The sequence below is a fragment of the Phyllostomus discolor genome, chromosome X (assembly GCF_004126475.2).
Source record: "Phyllostomus discolor isolate MPI-MPIP mPhyDis1 chromosome X, mPhyDis1.pri.v3, whole genome shotgun sequence".
In the NCBI taxonomy this organism is placed as follows: Eukaryota; Metazoa; Chordata; class Mammalia; order Chiroptera; family Phyllostomidae; genus Phyllostomus; species Phyllostomus discolor.
Genome location: NC_050198.1, coordinates 37,343,391 through 37,365,737, shown reverse-complemented (window position 1 = coordinate 37,365,737; position 22,347 = coordinate 37,343,391). Strand labels below are relative to the sequence as shown.

The window sequence follows — 22,347 nt, the reverse complement described above, 5'->3', positions numbered from 1 at the left end:
CTGGTTCTGGTTTTCAGGTGGGTGGGCTTGTGAACATTGTAGTACCCTGTGGGTCTCTCTAACAAATTCTCCTGTGAGGCTGGGAGTCTCTCCCAGCACCTCAACCTCCACAAGTGTTTTCAATCAGTGCTTTTAGTCTTTATTTCCTGGTGCTGGGGCCCTGGGTTGCGTGGTCTGTCTCACTGCCCGTTTTCACTCTTAACTGCCCATTATCTGCACGCAAATGTGTGATTGTGTACAGCCAACTGCCTTGTGTGTCTCACTGGGTCTGCTCATTGCCTCCGCATGCCTGTGCTTGCACCCACAGGGTGCAAGCTGCTCACACCCTGGGGTCTGGCACTGGGGTCTGCTAGCTGCTGCCTTCACCCTGAGAACCCGGGTGTGCCAGCCACTGCTTTTTCCTGCTGTGACCCCTCTCCCCGCAGCTGCCGATTCTACCCCTCTTACCAGTCTGGATGAATGGTTTTCAGGACTTCTGTACAGTTCCATTTTCTGTCTGTTCTGGGGTTTTTTTGTTGTTGTTGTTTCTAAATTTTTGTTGTCCTTAATTTTGGTTGTGTGAGGAGGCACAGTGTGTCCACCTATGCCTCCATCTTGGCTGGAAGTCCTAAAAGATTTTATTTATTTATTTTTAGAGAGGGGGAGGGAGGGAGAAACAGAGGGACAGAAATGTCAATGTGTAATTGTCTCTCATGTGCCCCTACTGGGGACCTGGCCCATAACCCACACATGTGCCCTAGGCTGGGAATCGAACCATCAACCCTTTGGTTTCCAGGCCAACACTGAATCCACTGAGCCACATTGGCCAGGGCTGAATTTATTCTTGTGTGTAGAGTAAGAAGTTGGTCTAGTTTAATTCTCTGCATATATCTCTCCTAATTTTCTCAACACCATTTATTGAATAAACTACCTTTAGTCCATTTTGTGTGTGCTTTCTCTGTGGAATACTTACTACAAGTATGTGGCTTTATTTGGGGGCTCTCTACTCTGTTCCATTGATCTATGTGTCTTTTTTTTTGTGCCAGTGTCATGCTGTTTTGATTACTATGGCCTTATAGTATAGTTTCATATTGTTATATCAGAAACTCAGTTCTTCTCTTCTTGCCGACACAGTAAAGAATTACAGATCAGTGAGCCTACTATCATGTAAGCTAAGTTCTAATAGGAAAGTAAAAGCAAGAGTGGCTAAAACAGGGGGCACAAAACAGGGTGGCCAGAGGTCGGGTGACTAGCACCCAGTGTCGGGGCAGAGGCCAGGTGGCCAGGGGCCCCTGTGTGGCAAAAAGAGCCAAGAAAGCCAAGAGAAGAGTCCTTTGTTTTGAGGGCTTATATAATTGGTGGGATGGGGGTGAGGGAGTTACATATTGATTGACAGGTAAAGGCGGTGCCAGCTTACCCTCGGGGTACACATGACTACCTAAATATAAGTATGTGTGTGGGTCTGTTGGCCCAAATACTTACTTGCTCCAGACTCTATTTGTTCATTTTGCATATGTGATGGAAGGCACACCAGAACTAAAGTTGTTTTATAAGTTTTTCCTTGGACACTGTAGTCACCCCCACCTTCTGCTTTCCAGGCCTAGGGATGAATGCAATCTCAATGTTTTCATTTTCCCAGCTAGTGGAGATGATAATAACAGTCTTTGAAGGGATTCCCCCCCCCCACACACACACACTATCATAGTTGTTGTTTGGAACACCTGGAAGCCTTATCAGACAAGGCTCAGGATTATTCAGGATTACTGGGTCAATATGTGAGCTTTCGTTTTTAGTCTCCTGTATTAAGTTCTGTGTTAGATTGCAATGGCAAGGGCCCTACCTTTGTTTTCTCTCAAGGTGGCTCATTCCACTATAACAATGTTAGGTAGCATGATTCCTTCACCCCTGTTCTTTCTCAAGATCAGTGTTTGTATGTGGGGCTTTCTGTGGTTCCATGTAAATTTTTGAAATATTAGTCCTAGTTCTGTGAAATACATCATTGGAATCTTGATAGGAATTGCATCAAATCTATGTACTGCGTTGGGGAGTATGGATATTTTAATGATGCCAATTCTTCCTATCCATGAACACAGTATGTGCTTTCACTTATTTATATCTTCAATTTTTTTTCTTCAGTGACTCATAATTTTCCATGTACAAGTATTTTGCATCCTTGGTTAGGTGTATTCCTAGGTATTTTATTCATTTTGTAACAATTGTGAATGGGATTGTTTTCTTAATTTCCCTTTCTGTTGGTTTGTTGTTGGCATACAAAAATGCAACTGGTATCTGGATATTGATTTTGTATCCTGCTACTTTGTTGAATTCATTTATATGTTCTAGTAGTTTCTTGATGGAATTATTGGGGTTCTCTATGTACAGTATCATGTCTTCTGCAAATAAAGACAGTTTTACTTCTTCCTTTCCAATTTGGTTGCCTTTTATTTCTTCTTCTTGTCTGATTGCTGTAGCATAGTTCCAGTACTATGTTGAATAAGAGAGGTGAAAGCGGACATCCCTATCTTGTTCCCATGGTCGAGGGGGACATATAATTTCTGCCCATTAAGTATGATGTTGGCAGTGGGTTTGTCATATATGGCCTTTATTATGTTTGGATATATTCCCTGTAATCCCATTTTGTTGAGAGTTTTTATAAATGGGCAGTGGATTTTATCAAATGATTTCTCTGCATGTATTGATATGATCATGTGGTTTTTATCCTTCATTTTGTATATGCGGTAAATCACAGTTATTAATTTGCAAATATTGTACCAACCTTTCATTCCCAGAATAAATCCAACTTGATTGTGGTGTATGATCTTTTTGATTCATTACTGTATTCAGTTTATTAATATTTTATTGAGGATTTTAGCATCTATGTTCATCAGGAATATTGGCCTATAATTTTCTTTCTTTGTAGTGTATTTATCTGGTTTTGGAATTAGGATAATGTAGGCCTCATAAAATGAGTTTGGAAGCCTTCCCTCCTCTTGAATTTTATGAAATAGCTTGAGAAGGAAACGTGTTAGTTTTTCTTGGAATGTTTGGTAAAATTCACCTGTGAGCCATCCAGTGCAGGGCTTTTGTTTTTTGGGAGTTTTTTGATTACTTCAATTTCACTAAGTGTAATCTATCTAATCAAATTATCTGATTCTTCCTGATTTAGTTTTGGAAGATAGTATGTTTCCAGGAACTTATCCATTTCATCCAGGTCATCCAGTTTGTAGGCATATAGATGTTCGTATTATTTTCTTATGATTCTTTGTATTTCTTTCTTTGGTGTTAGTTGTTATTTCTCCTCTTTCATTTCTGATTTTATTTAATTGGGTCCTCTCTCTTTTTTTCTTGATGGGTCTGGTTGAAGGTTTGTTCATCTTGTTTATCTTTACATAGAACCAGCTCTTGCATTTATGGAACTTTTGTATTATTTTTTTAGATTCTATTTCTGCTCTGCTCTTTATTACTTCCTTCTTTCTACTCACATTGGGCTGTTTGTTATTCCTTTTCAACTTGCTTTAAGTATGAAGTTAGATTGTTTATTTGAGAGGTTTTTTTTAGATAGGTCTGTAATGCCATGACTTTGCCTTTTAGGATTGTTTTGCCACTGTCCCACAGATTTTGAGTTGTTGTGACCTCATTTTCATTTGTTTCAAGGTATGTTTTGATTTATTCCTTGATCTTGTTATTGACCCATTCATTGTTTAATAACATGTTATGTAGCTTCCATGTCTTTGCATGTTTTTCAGTGTTCTTCTTTTGATTGATCTCTAGTTTCATAGCAGTGTGATCAGAGGAGATGCTTGATATGATTCCAATCTTCTTAAATTAATAAGACTTGTTCTGTGTCCTCACATGTGGCCTATTCTAGAAAATGTTGCATGTGCACTTAAAAAGTATATTCTAATTCTTTCAGGTGAAATGCTCTGAAAATATCAATTAAATACATTTGATCTAAAAAACTACAATACATTTGCATGAGGGAATACTATGCAGCAGAAAGAAAGAAGGAGCTCCTACCCTTTGCAACAGCATGGATGGAACTGGAAAGCATTATGCTAAGTGAAATAAGCCAGGCGGCGAAAGACAAATACCATGTGATCTCACCATTAACAGGAACCTAATCAATAAAACAAACAAGCAAGCAAAATATAACTAGAGACATTGAAATTAAGAACAAACTGACAGTAATCAGAGGGGAGGTGGGAGGGGATAATGGGGATCAAGAGGGATGGGTTTTCAGGAACATCTATCAAGGACACATAGATAAAACCAAAGGCGGTAGGATCAAGGGTGTGAAGTGGGGATAGCTGGTGATGGGGGGGAGTGGTGTTAGGGAAATGGAGACAATTGTACTTGAACAACAATAAAAAAGTTTAAAAAATGAAAATAAATTTGATCTAGTGTGTTGTTTAAGGACTCTTTCTCTTTGTTGATTTTTATGTCTGGAAGACCTATCCATTGAACTCAATCAGGTGTTAACATCCCCAACTATGACTGTATTTCTGTTGATCTCTCCTTTTATGTCAATCAAGATTTGCTTCACATATTTAGGTGCTCCTATGTTGGGTGTGTAAATGTTGACTAGGTTTATATCCTCTTGTTGGATTGTTACCTTTATCATTATGCAGTGTCCCTTTTCTCTTACTATAGCCTTGGTTTTAAAATGTATTTGTAGGATATAGGTACTGCTTCCCCAGCTTATTTTCCCTTTCCATTTTCATGAAATACATTTTCCCATCCCTACTTTTAGTCTATGCATATCTTTCAATTTGAGCTTGGTCTCTTGGAGAGAGCACAAGGGTATATATGGGTCTTGTTTTCTTACCCACTAAGCTATCCTATGTCTTTTGGTTGGAGCATTTAAACCATTTACATTTAAGGTGATTATTAATAGATATGTATTTAGTGCCACTTTATTTTTAACTGTTTTCCTGTTCCTCCTCCTCCTTCTTCTTTTTAACAGCATGACCTATGTAATCTGACAATTCTTTTTTTTAAGATTGTATTCATTTATTTTTAGAGAGGGAAGGGAGGAAGAAAGAGAAAGAAAGAGAGAAACATCAATGTGTGGTTGCTGGGGGTCATGGCCTACAACCCAGGCATGTACCCTGACTGGGAATCGAACCTGCGACACTTTGGTTCACAGCCCACGCTCAATCCACTGAGCTATGCCAGCCAGGGCTTCCTTCTTTCTTCTCCTACTCCTTCCCCTCCCCCCCTCCTTCTCCTCCTTCTTTTATCTTGTTATAGCAAGCCCTTTAACATTTGTTGCAATCCTGGTTTGGTATTCACAAACTCCTTTGGCTTTTTCTTGTCTAGAGATCTATTTCTTCTTCAGTTTTAAATGATAGTCTTGCTGGGTAAAGTAGCCTTGGTTTTAGGTCCTTGCTTTTCATCACCTTGAATATTTCATGGCAATCCCTTCTGGCCCTGAAATGTTTCTGTTGAGAAAACCTATCACAGTGTAATTGGAGCTTCCTTGTAGGTAACTAACTGCTTTTTTCTTGTGATTTTTAGGATTCTTTCCTTGTCTTTAGGCTTTGCCATTTTAATTATACTGTATCTTAGTGTAGGCTTCTTTGGGTCCATCTTGTTTGGACTGTCTGTGCTTCCTGGACTCAGTTATCTTCTTCATTGACCAGATTAGGGAAGTGTTCAGTCATTATTTCTTTAATTAGCTTCTCGATCCATTGCTCACTCTCTTCTCCTTCTGGTATTCCCATGGCATGGATGTTGTTATGCTTCATGTTGTCCCAAAGGTTTCTTAAACTCTCATTTAAAAAAAATTCTTTTTTCTTTTTGCTGCTCTGTTTGGGTGTTGTTTTCTACTGTGTCTTCTAAATCACTGATTTGATCCTCAGCTTCATTTAACCTATTGTTTATTCCTTCAATGTATTATTTATTTGGGATAATTCATTGTTTATTATTGACTGGTCTTTTTTGTGGTTTCTCTGTCTTTTTTCATGCTGTTGAGTATTCTTATAATTATTACTCTAAACCCTATATCTGATAAATTGCTTGTCTCTCTTTCATTTAGTTCTTCTTCTGGGGGAATTCTCTTGCTCTTTTATTTGGGATATGTTTCTTTGTCTTCCTATTTTGCTGCTTCTTTGTATTTGTTTCTGTGTATTAGGTAGATCTGCAAAGGCTCTGGTGCATACTTATGTCAGACAGTGCCTGTTATTGGCCCTAGGCAATCTGTTTGGAGCTATCAGTGATCCATAGCATGTGTCTCCCTCTGCTGGGCCTGGGTATGTGCAGAAATACCAGGCTGTGTGCCAAGGCTAGCTTTCACTGCCCCATGACTGGTGGAGGGTCAGCTAAAGTCTCAGAGCTCCCAGGGATCTGCTTTTGCTTAATCACTGAAATAGCCTTCAGCTGTATTCAGCAGCCTGGCTTAAACTTTACAGGGTGTGGCAAGAGGGATTCCTGCCGGTGAGGCTATTGCTTCCCCTCAGACTGATGCCATTTGAAGAGGAATGCTCTACTCTAGTAAGATGACTTCTGTAGTATTAGGAATGACTTAGCACAGGGATCCTTCTGGCTGATCCTTCAGTTCTTTCCCCAGAGTCACCAACTCCAGACTCTCCTCACACATCTCTACTCCACTCTGCCTTCCTTCTGCTGAAGCCAAGGGTAAGTGGCTGCAATCAGAATTTTGTTCATTGTCCTTATAATAGGTACTCTGCATGTCCAGCTGTCTCTCCCTGGTGGACAGAAACTCTACAATTTTGAACAGCCAGATGTTATTTGGGTTCCTTTCCTGGTTCTGGTGCTCTAGACTTGGGAGCCCAATTTGGGACTTAGGCCCCACACTTCTCAGGTGGTATCCATCACTGTTGCTAAAATATCCCTCTGGAACTTCAGCTGCCACTTGTGGGAGCCCAGCCATCCCTCTTGCACCTCCACACTCCCTACCAGTATCATTGTGGTGAAGTGGTTTCTTCCATCTGTCTGTGGTTACGAGGCTTCTCTCTAGTTAGTGTTCAGTTGGTTATTCAGGATGATTTTTCTTTAATTTAGTTCTAATTCCAGTTTGATCTTGGGAGGAGGTTAGTGTAGCTTCCACTTACTCTTCTGCCATCTTGGGTTTCCCATATTTCCATCATTCTAAGGTATGTACTGGTATCTCTTTATGTTTTTTTTTTAATTATCCAATTCCTAATGACATATGATATGAGCATCTTTTCATATGCATATTTACTATCTATATATATAAACACCTTTGCTCAGGTGTCTGTTCAGATCTTTTACCCATTTCTTAAAATGTGATAAGAATACATACCATCAATCTCTCCTTGCAACAAAATTTTTAGTGTATAATACAGTATTTATAACTAAGAGCAGTATGTTGTACAGGTCTATAGAACTTATTTATCCTGCATAACTGAAACTTCATGCTCATTGAATAACTATCATTTCTTTGCCCCTGCCCCCAGCCCAACAAACCACCATTCTACTCTGTTTCCATGAGTTTCACAATTTTAGATTCCTCATTATAAGTGGAATCACACAGCATTTTTTCTTCTGTTTCTGGCTTATTTCACTTAACATAATGTCCTCCAAATTTATCAGTGTTGTTGCATATGGTGGAATTTCCTTCTATTTTGGGCTGAATAACACCTATAAGCAGAACCTGATCAACAAAACAAGCAAGCAAGCAAAATATAAACAGAAACATTGGAATAAAGAACAAACTGACAGTAACCAGAAGGGAAGGGGAAGGAGGTAATGGGGGGAAGAAGAAGAAGGGTTTGTCAAGGTTGTCCATGTATAAAGGACCCATGGACAAAGCCAAAGGGGGTTAAGATTGAGGGTGAAAGGGGGGAGTGGGTCTGGCAGGGGGAGGGGATGGGGGAAAATGGAGACAACTGTACTTGAAAAACAATAAAAATAAATTAATTAAAAATATTCCATCGCATGTATATACCACATTTTATTTGTCCATTAATCTGTCAATGGACATTAAAATTGTTTCCATATCTTAACTGTTGTGAACAATACTGAAAAGAAGATGCAAGCATAGATAAATCATTGAGATCCTGATTTCTGTTCTTTTGGATAAGTACCCAGAGTGGGATTGCTGGATAATATGCTAGTTTGATTTTAATTTTATGTGGAATCTTTATATGTTTTCCAAAGCAGCTACACCATTTTATGTCCCCACCAACAGTGTACAAGTATTTCAGTTTTGTATATCTTGGCCAACACTTGTTATTTTTTTAATAATAGTCATCCTAAAAGATATGAAGTGATTATCTTACTGTGGTTTAGATTTCTATTCCCTGATGATTGATGGTGTTATGCACCTTTTAGTGTTCCTCTTCCATACTCTATAAGTCTTCAACATCACCAAGAAAGATCATATCCATAACTTTTCTCAGTATGAATATGATTCACCTGGTCAGAAGACTTGAATCTATTGAGTGAACTATTATTTGCCTCTTTCTTGTCACTTGTATTGGGCTTAAAATTTTACTTTCTAAAGTTTTAATAAGTCCAGTGTAAAAATCATTATCTTTGACAAGGAGGAAAGGGACAAGTGGTATTTGAGTAATTCTGATCTTTTTAAAATCAGATGTTAATATCATATATGGCCCAAACATTAACCTCACATGAATCCGCATATGTGAGTGGTGCTCAAGGGATAAATCTTGGTGATATGTCTCATAATGGAAATCAGAAGACCTGAATTTAAATTCCACTTTCTTCCTTGTGCTCACATATGCTGTTTTGATTTTTGACAAGTTGCTTACCCTCTATGGACCTTAGTGTCAAATGAGTTGGGGCAAATGGTGCCTAGGGTCTTTTACAGATTCTGTGATTCTAGGGGTCTATTAGAATATGAGATTTCTATATTCATAGGTTGGTACCATTTTATGTTACCCATTGTCCCTGAAGGCATCTTAGGCTTTTTTCATGTTCTTCCTATGTTTTCCTTTCATCCTGTACATTTCTAGTTGTATTTTAGCCAATTTATATCAGTGATTATAGATGATAATTAAATCATAGAACTGTATAGTCACACCTCTGACAACATGTTCACAGTGAAAAACACCAACAAATTATTTATCTGCAATGGTATCATAAAGTTGCCAGTAATATTAAGTTAAAATAAATACTCATCAATAAAAATACTGATGTAAAGTTTGAAAATATCTAATGGCTGTACCTGTAGACACAGCTTTTTAGAATGTTAAATGTTGCAGGTAGAAAGATGTTCTGGGAAGTGGAGACCAACTTTTCCACTCTCCTCTGGTTTCCAGGAGAAAAGATTTCCCCTACACTCTCCTGTTATCTGTTGGTCCCCTCGCTTACTAATTCTGGTGACTTACCTGACTGATAAATTTGGGAGCATGAACTGGGCATGTGTAACTGAGCCTCTTCTTCCTTTTGTTCCCTTGGTTGCCCACAGACTATAAGGAAGCATGTGGTCCTGTCTAATTCTTTGTTCCTTAAGGTTTACAGGGACAGACTTTCATATAAGTATACCTGTGTTTTATAGTATTGTCTACACAATACCATAGAATGGATGAATAGGTCTGACTAATTATTTGGTGCAATGTTAAGAAAGCCATATTATCCAAATTAGCTATATCAGTAATAAAGTTGGTGTTTTTATCTCCATGTGCATGACTTCTCTATTTTCAGTTTGTTCCAAACTCAGGCAAAGAAAGGCAGAGTTATACTGCAGCTCCCTAAAACCCTTTAAATCAGAAAACAGAACTACAAAGCTAGAAAGCACATGGAATCTCTGCGGACTCCATTGTGTACTGGGGGAATCATTCCAAGAAATGTCTTATCAGAGCAGAAAGATTGTCTGTTTTCCAGGCTAAAACTTTGTGGTTTTCCTGACAAAACACTTTTTTATTACTCCCATCAACAGACTGAAAGGCCTACTAAGTGACTATTTGGTACTGGACACTCCAGCAACATTGGAAAACACCCACCACAAAGACAATACACAAGATCTGGTTTTCATGAAAAATATTAGGCTAATACTTGGCTATACTGGTACCTTCCACATAGGCCTGTAGGCTTTTTGAGTAAAGAAACTATATCTCCAGAGGTATATCAACACTGTCACATCGAATGGGGTAACCTGGGTTGAAATGTGAGGATTACTACAGACTGTAATGGACTATTACTTCTAGACTGAATGGGTTTATTGTCAAAAGGGACTTATCTTAGTGTAAATTTTTCTCTCCTTACTTTTATTATCTGTGCTCTGAATTTAGAAGATAACCATTTTACCCCTAACCTTCTAAAGTGTAGTTAGGAGACTGTTCCTATAATCTTATTTCAAGAGAAAAAAAAAACTTTGATGACTGCAGTAGAATGACTCCAGTACCCTCAGAAGGTACAGGAAAAACCATGCTGAGTAAGATGCTGGCCTGTCTACTTCTGATTATGTTATGTTAATCTATAAAATATCTAATTCTAATGTCCTATTTTCCTGGCTGAAGAAACCCCTTAGCAAATACTTAGCAAATTAATAATTTGTGTCCCTTTGCCAGAGTTCCCATATCAGCCCTTTCCATTGAAGCAAAAAATGGACTAAAAGTGGGAAAGAGGAAATAACTATACCATTAAAGAACATAAAGGAGTTGCTTTTGGATGGTGTTTTTAAATACTTTATTGGATATTGTTAGATTGTTCTTAATTTCAATGACTCTGGTTATATTTTGTTTGCTTTTTCCTTTTGTTGATTATATTCCAGTTAAAGGTGAGATCATATGGTATTTGTCCCTCAGCCAGAAGGGAGCGGGGAGGGGACAGTGGGAAGAAGGGTTTTCAGAAACTACTATAAAGGACACATGGACAAAACCAAGGTGGAGGGTGGAAGCAAGGGAGGGAGGTGGGTTTGGATGGGGTGGGGAGAAAATACAGACAACTGTAATTGAACAACAATAGAATAATTTAAATTTTTAAAAAATCCAGAAAGTAAAAAAAAAAAATACTTTATTGGAGTATGGGAGAGAAATAAGAAATTGCAGTGCCTTGCAAACTGTGCAAGTCAAGTCAGTCTAGGCTAGATTTTATTTAAATATGCATGAGAAACTTGTAATCTACAATCCCACTTGTTTTATGTGTTTTTCCCTTATTTTCTTAGGAAAAACACATAGTAATTTTGAAAACTTATTTAGTTTAATTTTGAAAACTTGTATTTTAAACTGAAATCAGCATATAGTCAGTTCTTTCAACTCTAATAAGTACTGAGAAAGAATAGGTTCATTCCACAAATATTTTTGAGCTCCTCTCTATGTCAGGCACATAGGAGGGGGGACCTCCCCAAAACCAGAATTATTTCCTGAAGTGTGGGCCCCTTGTAGTACTGGCTTCCCCCACTAGGTGAGTGTTCTAGGAACCCATCTGTATTAATGTACCAGCTGGCGTTGTTGTGAGAGGCTGCATTCGGCCTCCATGACTTTTTTTTTTGAAGACTCTTTCAACGCATTTGCCCATTTCATGATGGGTGATTTACAAGAGCACCTGCCCGCACCATGCTGGGTATTTAGCAGTTTTTGACTAAAAGTGGCATGACCCCCAGGCCCCAACCTCCCTGTTCACCCCAAGTGACTTTTTTGTGATTCCCCGGAAACAAAAGTCCTCAAAAGGAAATATCTTGCTGATGTGGAAGAGGTGAAACAAAAAATGGCAGAAGCACTAAAAGGCATCAAAATCAACGAGTTCAAAAACCATTTTGAGCAGTGGGAAAAAAAAGTGTCTCAATAGGTGTATTGCATCAAATACAAATAGAGAGTACTTTAAAGGTGACCAAAGTTTAAACATGTAAGAACAAATACACAATTTTTATAAATAAATTTCATTTTGGGGGGGCCTGCCCCTCATAAAAGGCACTGAAGATTTCATTGTGAGCAAACAACAGATATGGTATTTGTCATTGTAGAGATTTCAAGTATAGTGAGAAGAGACAATCAGTAAATAATCAAATAGAAGCCATCTGTGCTAGCATTTATAAAGGAAAAATACAGAAAACTATGACAGCATGTACATTTGATTTTGTATGAGTTCAATAATCAGCAAAGATTATCTATGAATGGGATTGTTACACTGTAAGCTAAAGAATGAATAAATATGAGATAAGTAAATTGTAAGTGAGGAGAGGAAGCAGAAAGACATTCAAAGCAATGGTAACAGTATATGAAGAGTCCCAGAGTCATGACTTTCTGGATTTATAAAATAATTAAAAGAAAGGCAGTGTTGTTAAAAAGTAAAAACCAAGGAGGAGTGCCAAGGAGTGAGGCCATAATGAGAGATGTGAAACAAATATTGCAGAGTTTATAAACCGTGTTAAAGATTTTGCATATAGGAATTTTTTGAAGGACAGTGGGGAAAGACTGAAAGGTTTTAAGCAGTACTGGTGTGTATGGTAGAGGGAGGGAGTAGGAGCCAAATTTGTACTTTATATAGAGATTTTTCTGTCACTAGTTTTTAGACAAACATACAAAGGGACTAAGAAAGAAACAGGGAGAGCAGTCTGGGGACTACTAAAATCACCATGGGGGGAGTGATGGTTCCTTAGATTGGAAATGGGAAATTGTGGAGATGGGAAAAAGTGGTCAAGTTTCAGAGGCTTTTAGGAACTAAAATACAACAGGACTTGATACAAGATCTGATGTAGGATATCAGGGATTTCCCATAGTCATTTAGACTTAGTTGGCTAGATGGATGGCAGAATCGTTTACTGAGATACAAAATATTGGAATAGTGACATTTATTTTTGGAAGAAGAAAGATAAGTTCTATTTGAACAGTTAGTTTGAGATACCTGTGGAATATCCAAATAGAGGTGGTAAAGTGGCAGTTGGATATATGGACTTGGCTTAAGAGAGAGGACTGAACTACAGAAATGCATTTAAGAGTCATTGGTATATAGATTGCAACTGACAATGGAAATGGACGAGATGATCCATGGAGAATGTATAGAGGGGGATGAGAAGAGAGCCTGGGACAGAAGCCTGGGAAAGTCTAGTTTTTCACAGGAGGGTAGAGGAGGATGATCTAAGCAAGGAGAATGAGGAGGTCTGGAAGCCAGAAGAGAAGTGTTTTCAGCAGGAGGGCCTGGACAGTCAACTGAGAGTTCAAGAGAGATCAGGACTGACCGGTGACCCAGGAAGCTGACACCAAGAATGTCATAGGTGACCTGGGAAACAAGTTGTTTTGGTGGGATTATGGAGGTTGTGACAATGGGAGGTGAGACTATGGAAAGAGCCAGTGTAGGTGACTTGGAGAAACTCACGGGGAAGAGGGTAGAGAGAGAGAGAGATCAGTGGCTATATGGAATGTGATTCTGAAGGAGCATTTTTCCTCCTGTGCTTTCTTGTTGAGGAGGGGTGTTGAAAATAGAAGAGAAAGACAGAGTTGGAATGATTGCTCTTATGAGAAATCTGAGCAGGGAGGAGAGTTTGGGGTCCAAGCAGGTGAAGGGGCTATTCTTCAGAAGCAGTAGGGACCTCCTCCATCATAACAGGAGAAAAGGGGACATAATGGGTGGAATACAAATATCGGCAGCCTCAGAGGCAGGAAGTTAGGAGGCTCCTGGGGGACTGCTGGAGCCCCCTTGAGCATTGACTTCTGAAAGGCCCCTCCGTGTGTGCCACGGAGAACCAAGCCGAGAGCCTTGGAGGTGGAACTCAGTTTCCTCCTTCCACCTGTCAGGAGCTCAAGTCCTTGGCTCCTGCCTGGTGGATAGCAACAGGTCACCCCCTTCATTTCTTCTGATCACTTCTTCCCAAGTGGATGGGGAGATCTTGTCATAAGAGACCCTAGGGTCTTTTGGGAGCTTGCTGGCATCTGAAGTATCCTTCTCTCATCTGTCCTGCCTCCAGGCCCCCTCCGCATTGTTGTCCTGGTTGTGACTGTGGGCCTCACCTGGATCGTGGTCAGCATCCTCCTGGGTGGGTCTGGCAGTGGCTTTCCTCGCATCCAGCATCTCCTCACCAGTGAGTGTGGGACCCTTTCTTGCCCTGCCACCGAGGTCCGCAGGGCAGCCACCTGAGTCTGTGGGCTGAGGCTCAGGGTGGGGGTGGGGGGAGCCTGGGTTTTCTTTCCCTTCCTTGAAGGCCATCTCTAGGTGCCCTCAGTCTGTTTCCTGGCACCCAATGCATCTGGAAAGATGTTTTGGCTGGGAAGCCAATCCCTGTTGTTTAGAATTCTAAGCAGAGTTGTAATTAGTGGGACATAAGTGATGGGCAGGAGACATCTACTAAACATTGAGGTTGACACTCTGGCTGCTCCCTGATGAGCTCTGAGATTGGGAGGGGACTCAAACTTGTCTCTGGTAATGGGTCGCCTGAGTACTCTTTATAGTTTCAATTTACCCTTTTCCTGGAACAGAGAGATTTGCATCTGAACATCATTTAGACTTGAGCAGGAATGTGCCAAGGTCACCCAAGACTCTACACCTTGTTATTGATGACACTTTGCCTTAGTACATATTTTTCAATTTTATGAATAAAAATTTTATTATTTACTCATGTTTATAAGAGATATGTTAGTCTTTATAAAAGACATAAAAACATATCCACATCTAAAAATAATCAATTTACTTAGTATTAAAAATACAGTGAGTGTTGAAATTTCTAATTGTCTCATAAATGTAAAAAACATTTTATGTAGTTTTTTTCTTAAAAAATCAGGATCCAAATAAGGTCCACATATTGTGATTGATTGTCCTTTTTTAAATTTATTTTTAAATTATTTTTTATTTTTCAATTACAGTTGACCTAAAATATTATATTAGTTTCAGGTGTATGCCCTAGTGATCAGGCATTATATAGCTTACTAAGTGATAATCCCAATAGACCTCATACCTATCTCATTCCATACATAGTTACTAGAATATTATTGACTATATTCTTTATACTGTATTTTACATGCCATGACTATTCTGTAATAACCAATTTGTACTTCTTAATCCCTTCACCTTTTTCACCCATCTCTTCAGTTCTCTCCCTATTTGACAACCATCAAAACATTCTTTGTATCTATGAGTCCGTTTCTGTTCTGCTTGCTTGTTCATTGTGTTTTTTAGATTTGTTCATTTGTTGATATGTAGCTGCTGCCATTTTATTGTTCATATTTCTAATCTTTCTTCTTCTTAAAGAAGATGCTTTAACATTCCCTGTAATACTGGTTTGGGAGTAATGAACTCCTTGGGTTTTTTCATGTCTGGGAAGCTCTTCACATGTTCTTTGATTCTAAATGATAGCTTGGTTGTAGATCCCTGCTTTTCATCACCTTGATTATATCTTGCCAATCTCTTCTGGCCTGCAACATTTCTGTTGAGAAATCAGCAGACAGTTTTATGGGAACTCCCTTGTAGTTAGCTAATTGTTTTTCTCTTGCTGCTTTTAAGAATCTGTCTTTCAGCCCAGAGCAAGCAGAAGGAAGGAAATAACCAAGATCAGAGCAGAATTAAATGACACAGAGACTAAAAGCACAATTCTAAAGATCAATGAATCCAAGAGTTGGTTCTTTGAAAAGATAAACAAAATCGACAAGCCTTTAAGCAGACTCATCAAGAAAAAAAAGAGAGAAGACCCAAATAAACACAATCAGAAATGAAAGAAGAGAGATTACAACAGATACCACAGAAATACAAAGGACTGTAAGAAATTACTACGAAGAACTGTATACCAAGAAATTTGAAAACCTAGGTGAAATGGACAAATTTCTAGAAAAATATAATCTTCCAAAACTCAATAAAATGGAAGCAGAAAGCCTGAACAAACTAATAACAGCAAAAGAAATTGAAGCAGTAATCAAAAAACTCCCAACACACAAAAACCCTGGACCAGATGGTTTCACAGGAGAATTCTACAAAGCATTTAAGGAAGAGCTAACACCTATCCTTCATAGACTATTTCAAAAAATCCAAAAAGATGGAAGACTCCCAAACTCTTTTTATGAGGCCAACATCATCTTAATTCCAAAACCAGATAAAGACACAACAAAGAAAGAAAGCTACAGGCCAATATCACTGATGAACATTGACACTAAAATTCTCAACAAGATACTGGCAAACCGCATCCAACAATACATTAAGAAGATCATACACCATGACCAAGTGGGATTCATTCCAGGTATGCAAGGATGGTACAATATTCGCAAATCAGTAAATGTAATACATCACATAAACAAAAGCAAAGACAAAAACCACATGATCATATCAATAGATGCAGAAAAAGCATTTGATAAGGTACAGCACCCATTTATGATAAAAACACTCAGTAAAGTGGGAATAGAGGGAGCATTCCTCAACATAATAAAGGCCATATATGAGAAACCTACAGCCAACATTATACTCAATGGGCAAAAATTAAAATCTTTTCCACTAAGAACAGGAACAAGACAAGGATGTCCACTTTCACCACTTCTATTCAATATAGTACTCGAAGTTTTAGCCACAGCAATCAGACAAGAAAAAGAAATAAAAGGAATCCAAATCGGAAAGGAGGAAACAAAACTGTCACTGTTTGCAGATGACATGATAGTGTACATAGAAAATCCTATAGACTCCACCAAAAAACTGCTTGACCTAATAAATGAATTTGGCAAAACAATGGGATACAAAGTCAATATCCAGAAATCAAAGGCATTTCTGTACACCAACAATGAAACAGCAGAAGCAGAAATCAAGAAAAAAAATCCCATTTGAAATAGCAAAAAGAAAAATAAAATACCTAGGAATAAACCTAACCAAAGAGGTAAAAGACCTGTATTCAGAAAACTACATAACACTGAGGAGAGAAATCAAGGAAGACACAAACAAATGGAAACATATACCGTGTTCATGGATTGGAAGAATTAATATCAAAATGTCCATACTACCAAAAGCAATTTACACATTCAATGCAATACCTATTAAAGTACCAACAGCATATTTCACAGACATAGAACAAACACTTCAACAATTTATATGGAACCATAAACGACCCCGAATAGCTGCTGCAATTTTGAGAAAGAAGAGTAAAGTAGGAGGGATCACAATACCTGACACTAAACTATACTGCATGGCCACTGTAATCAAAACTGCCTGGTACTGGCATAAAAACAGGCACATGGACCAATGGAACAGAACAGAGAGCCCAGAAATAAACCCAAGTCTCTATGGTCAATTAATATTTGACAAAGAAAGCAGCAACATAAAATGGAATAAAAATAGCCTCCTCAACAAATGGTGTTGGGAGAACTAGACAGCTACATGCAAAAAAATGAAACTCGAGCACCAACTTACACCTTATACAAAAATAGATTCAAGGTGGATAAAAGACTTAAATATAAAACGTGACACCATTAAAGTCCTAGAAGAGAACGTAGGTAGAAAAATCTCAGATATTTCACAGAGAAACTTTTTTACTGACTTGTCCCCTAGAGCAAGGGACATCAAGGAAAGAATAAACAAATGGGACCTCATCAAAATAAAAAGCTTTTGCACAGCTAAAGAAAACAGTATCAAAATAAAAAGAGAACCAACTGTATGGGAAAACATATTTGCCAATGATAACTCAGACAAGGGTTTAATCTCCAAAATATATAAAGAACTTACACGATTCCACTCTAAGAAGACAAGTAACCCAATTAAAAAATGGGCAAAGGACTTGAACAGGCACTTCTCCAAGGAGGACATACAGAAAATCCAAAGACACATGAAACAATGTTCAATATCGCTAGCTATCAGAGAGATGCAGATTAAAACCACAATGAGATACCACTTCACACCAGTCAGAATGTCCATCATAAACAAAGACACAAACAACAAGTGTTAGAGAGGTTGTGGAGAAAGGGGGTCCCTAGTGCACTGTTGGTGGGACTGCAGACTGGTACAACCACTATGGAAAGCAGTATGGAACTTCCTCAGAAAACTAAAAATGGATCTGCCTTTTGATCCTGCAATTCCACTGCTGGGACTATATCCTAAGAACACTGAAACACCAATACAAAAGAACATTTGCACCCCGATGTTCATAGCAGCACAATTTACAATAGCTAGGTGCTGGAAGCAACCTAGATGCCCATCAGTAAATGAATGGATCAAAAAACTATGGTACATATACACAATGGAATTCTATGCAGCAGAAAGAAAGAAGGAGCTCCTACCCTTTGCAACAGCATGGATGGAGCTGGAAAGCATTATGCTAAGCAAAACAAGTCAGGCAGTGAAAGACAAATACCACATTATATCACCTTTAACAAGAACCTAAATAACAAAACAAAGAAACAAGCAAAATATAACCAAAGACACTGAAATAGGGAACAGACTGAGAGTGACCAGAGGGGAGAGAAGAGGGAATTTCAGGGGGGAATGGGTAGGGTTTACAGCAACAAATTTGGAGGACACATGGACAAAAACTAGGGGTGGGGGGTAATGGGGGGAAGAGGGGAGGGTTGGGTGGGTGGGCTGGAATGGGAGTAAGTGGGAGAAAACTGTATTTGAACAATGATTAAAATAAAATAAAAAAAAGAATCTGTCTTTAATCTTTTGCATTTTAATTATGATATGGCTTAGTGTAGGCCTCTTTGGATTCATCTTGTTTGTAATTCTATGCACTTCCTGTACTTGTATGTCCATTTCTTTCACCATTTAGGGAAGTTATCTGTCATTATTTTTTCATACAGGTTTTCAATTTCTTGCTCTCTCTCTTCTCCTCTTGGCACCCAATGATGTGAATGTCAGAACTCTTGAAGTTGTCCCAGAGGCTCCTTACATTATTCTCATTTTTTAAATTCTTCTTGCTGTTTTGATTGCTTTTTTTTCTTCCTTATATTCCAAATCTCTGATTTGATTCTTGGCTTCATCTATTCTACTGTGGATTTGCCATAAATTATTCTTCGTTTCAGTTAGTGTATCTTTCATTTTTAACTGGTTCTTTTTTACAGTTTCTATGACCTTTATTTTTTTAGCAATTAGTGTCTTTTTTTATTGTTGACACTATTACAAACATCCCCCATTTTTTCCCTCTCCACCGAGCCCCTGCTCCCTCCTCCAGCCTTTGCCACATTGTTTTCTGTGTCCATAGGTTTGCATATATGCATATATGTTCTTTGGTTAATCTCTCCCAGTCCCCCCACCCCTCCCCTCTGAGATCTATCAGTCTGTTCCATGTCTCCATGCCTCTGGTTTTATTTTTTTTGTGTCAGTTTATTTTGTTCATTAGATTCCACATACGAGTAAGATCATGTATTTGTCTATCTCTGACTGGCTTGTTTAACTGAGCCTAATATTCTCCAGGTCCACCCATGCTGTTGAAAAGGGTAAGAGTTCCTTCTTTTTTACAGCTGCATAGAATTACATTGTACAAATGTACCAGAGCTTCTTTATCCACTCATGTACTGAGGGGCACTTGAGCTATGTTCTTGATCTTCACTAATGTGAATAATACTGCTATGAACATAGGGGGACATATATTCTTTCTACTTAGTATTTCAAGATTCTTAGAATATATTCCTAGAAGTGGGCTCTCCGGGTCAAAAGACAGTTTCACTTTTAATTTTTTGAGGAAACCCCTTATTGTTTTCCACAGTGGCTGTACCAGTTTTATTCCCAACAACAGACCACTTGGGTTCCCTTTTCTTCATTACCTCACCAGCACTTGTTGTATGTTGATTTATTCATAATAGCTATTCTCACAGGTGTAAGGGGATATCTCATTGTGGTTTAAATTTGCATGTGATGATTTTAAATTTGCTCTTTGATGGTTAGTGATATTGAGCATTCTTTCATGTGTCTGTTGGACATCTGTATGTCCTCTTTGGAAAAGTGTCTATTCAGGTCCTTTGCCCATTTTTAAAATTAGGACGTCTGTCTTCCTTATGTTAAGTTGCACAAGTTCTTTGCATATTTTGGAAATTATCCCCTTATTAGATATATCATTGACAAATATATTCTCCCATACAGTGGGTTCCCTTTTCATTTTGTTGATAGTTTCTTTTGCTGTGCAGAAGCTTTTTGGTTTGGTACAGTCCCATTTGTTTATTTTTTCCTTTATTTCCCTTACCCTAGGAGATGTACTGGCAAAGAAATTGCTATAAGAGAGGTCTTAGATTTTACTGTTTATGTTTTCTTCTAGGATTTTTATGATTTCATGACTTATATTTAAGTTTTTTTTTATCCATTTTGACTTTATCTTTGTGGATGGTGTATGTTGGTGGTATAGTTTCATTTTTTTTGCATATTTCTGTCCAATTTTTCCAACACCATGTATTGAAGACACTGTTTTTATTCCACTGTTTGCTGTTTCCTCTTTTGTAAAATATCAATTGAACATAAAACCATTGGTTTATTTCTGGGCTCTCTATTCTCTTCCATTAATCTATATGCCTGTTCTTATGCCAGTGCCAGGAAGTTTTGATTAAAATGGCCTTGTTTGATATCAGGTATTGTGGTACTTTCAACTTTGTTTTCTTTTCTCAAGACTGCTGAGGCTTTTTGTCATTTTTGGTTCCTTATAAATTTTTGTAATATTTGCTCTACATCTATGAAATATATCATTGGTATTTTAATAGGAATTACATTGAATCTATAGATCCTTTAGGTAGTATGGACATTGCAATTATGTTATTCTTCCAATCCATGAACAAGATATATGCTTCTACTTCTTTGTATATTACTCAATTTTTTCTTTAATGTCCTATCATTTATGAGTGCAGGTCCTTTACTTTGTTGGTTAAATTTATTCCTAGGTACCCTTTTTTGTTGCCATTGCAAATGGGATTATTTTCTTAGTTTCTCTTTCTGCTAGTTTATTATTGCTGTATGAAAATGCCACAGATTTCTGAATATTAATTTTGTATTCTGCTACTTCGCTGAGTTCATTTATTAGATCTAGTAGTTTTCTGGTGGAGTCATTAGGGTTTTCCATGAACACTATCATGTCATCTGGGATCGTTTTATATCCTCCTTTCCAATTTGAATGTCTTTCATTTCTTCTTGTCTTATTTTTTGTTGTAGGATTTCTGGTACTAGGCTGAATAAGAGTGGTGAAAGCAGACATCACTGTCTTGTTCCTGATTTTAAGGGAAACACATAATTTTTTACCATTAAGTATAATATTGGCTGTAGGTTTTTCATAGTGGCCTTTATTAAGTTGAGGTATGATCCCTCTATTCCCACTTTGCTGAGAGTTTTTACCATAAATGGGTGCTGGATTTTATCAAGTGGTTTATCTGCATCTATTGATATAATAATGTGATTATTATCTTTCATTTTGTTTATGTGATATATCACATTTACTGATTTGTGAATATTGTACCAACCTTGTATTCCAGAATAAATCCCAATTTATCATGGTGTATGATCATTTGAATGTATTGCTGGATCCAATTTCCTAATATTTTGTTGAGGATTTTAATGTCTATGTTCATCAGGGATATTGACTTATAATTCTATTTCTTTGTAGTTTCTTTATTTGGTTTTTGGAATTGGGATAATACTGACCTTGTAAAAAGAGCTTGGAAGTGTTCCTTCTTTTTGAATTTTTGGGATTAGTTCAAGAAGGATAGGTGTTAGTTCTTTAAATGTTTGATAAAATTCACCTGTGAAGCCATTTGTCCAGGACTTTTGTTTGCTGGGAGTTTTTTGATTACTGCTTCAATTTTGTTCATTGTTATCAATCTATTCAGATTTTCTGATTCTTCCTAATTGAATTTTGGAACACATATATTTCTAGAATTTGTCTGTTTTGGCCAAGTTGTCAAAATGTTGGCATATAGTTGTTCATAGTACTCTCTTACAATCCTGTATATTTCTATGAAGTCAAATGTTATTTCTCTTTCATTTCTGATTTTGTTTATCAAGGTCCTTTCTCTTTTTTTCATGATGAGTCTGGTTAAAGGTTCATCAATCTTGTTTAGCTTTTCAAAGGATCAGCTCTTGGTTTCTCTGATCTTTTGTATTGTTATTTTAATCTCTGTCATTCATTTCCACTCTCATCTTTATTGTTTCTTTTCTTCTATTTACTCTAGGCTTTGTTGTTGCTGTTTTATAAGTTATTTTAGGTGTTGAGTTAAATTGTTTATCTGAGTTTTTTCTATCTTCTTTAGGTAGGCCTATAATGCTATGAACTTTACTCTCAGGACTGCTCTTACTGTGTCCCATTGCTTTTGGGTAGTTGTGTGTTCATTTTCATTTGTTTCCAGGTAATTTTTAACTTCTCCCTTGATCTCATTGGTAACCCATTCATTGTTTAATAACATGCTATTTAGTCTCCATTGTTTCAATGTTTTTGAGTTTTCATATTGCAGTTGATTTATATTGTCATGCCATTTGATCCGAGAAGATGCTTGATATGATCAATGTTATTGAATTTGTTAAGACTTATTTTGTGTCCTAACATGTTGTCTA

General features: G+C 37.7%; 1 long non-coding RNA gene across 1 annotated transcript; it reads left to right on the top strand.

The window, feature by feature from the left end:
- The first annotated feature begins 3,239 nt into the window (after window positions 1-3,239).
- On the top strand, window positions 3,240-21,906 carry LOC118498496. Its single transcript, XR_004900979.1, has 2 exons — window positions 3,240-3,306; window positions 21,802-21,906. It is a non-coding gene; the product is annotated as an uncharacterized LOC118498496 (long non-coding RNA).
- The last annotated feature ends 441 nt before the right edge of the window (window positions 21,907-22,347 follow it).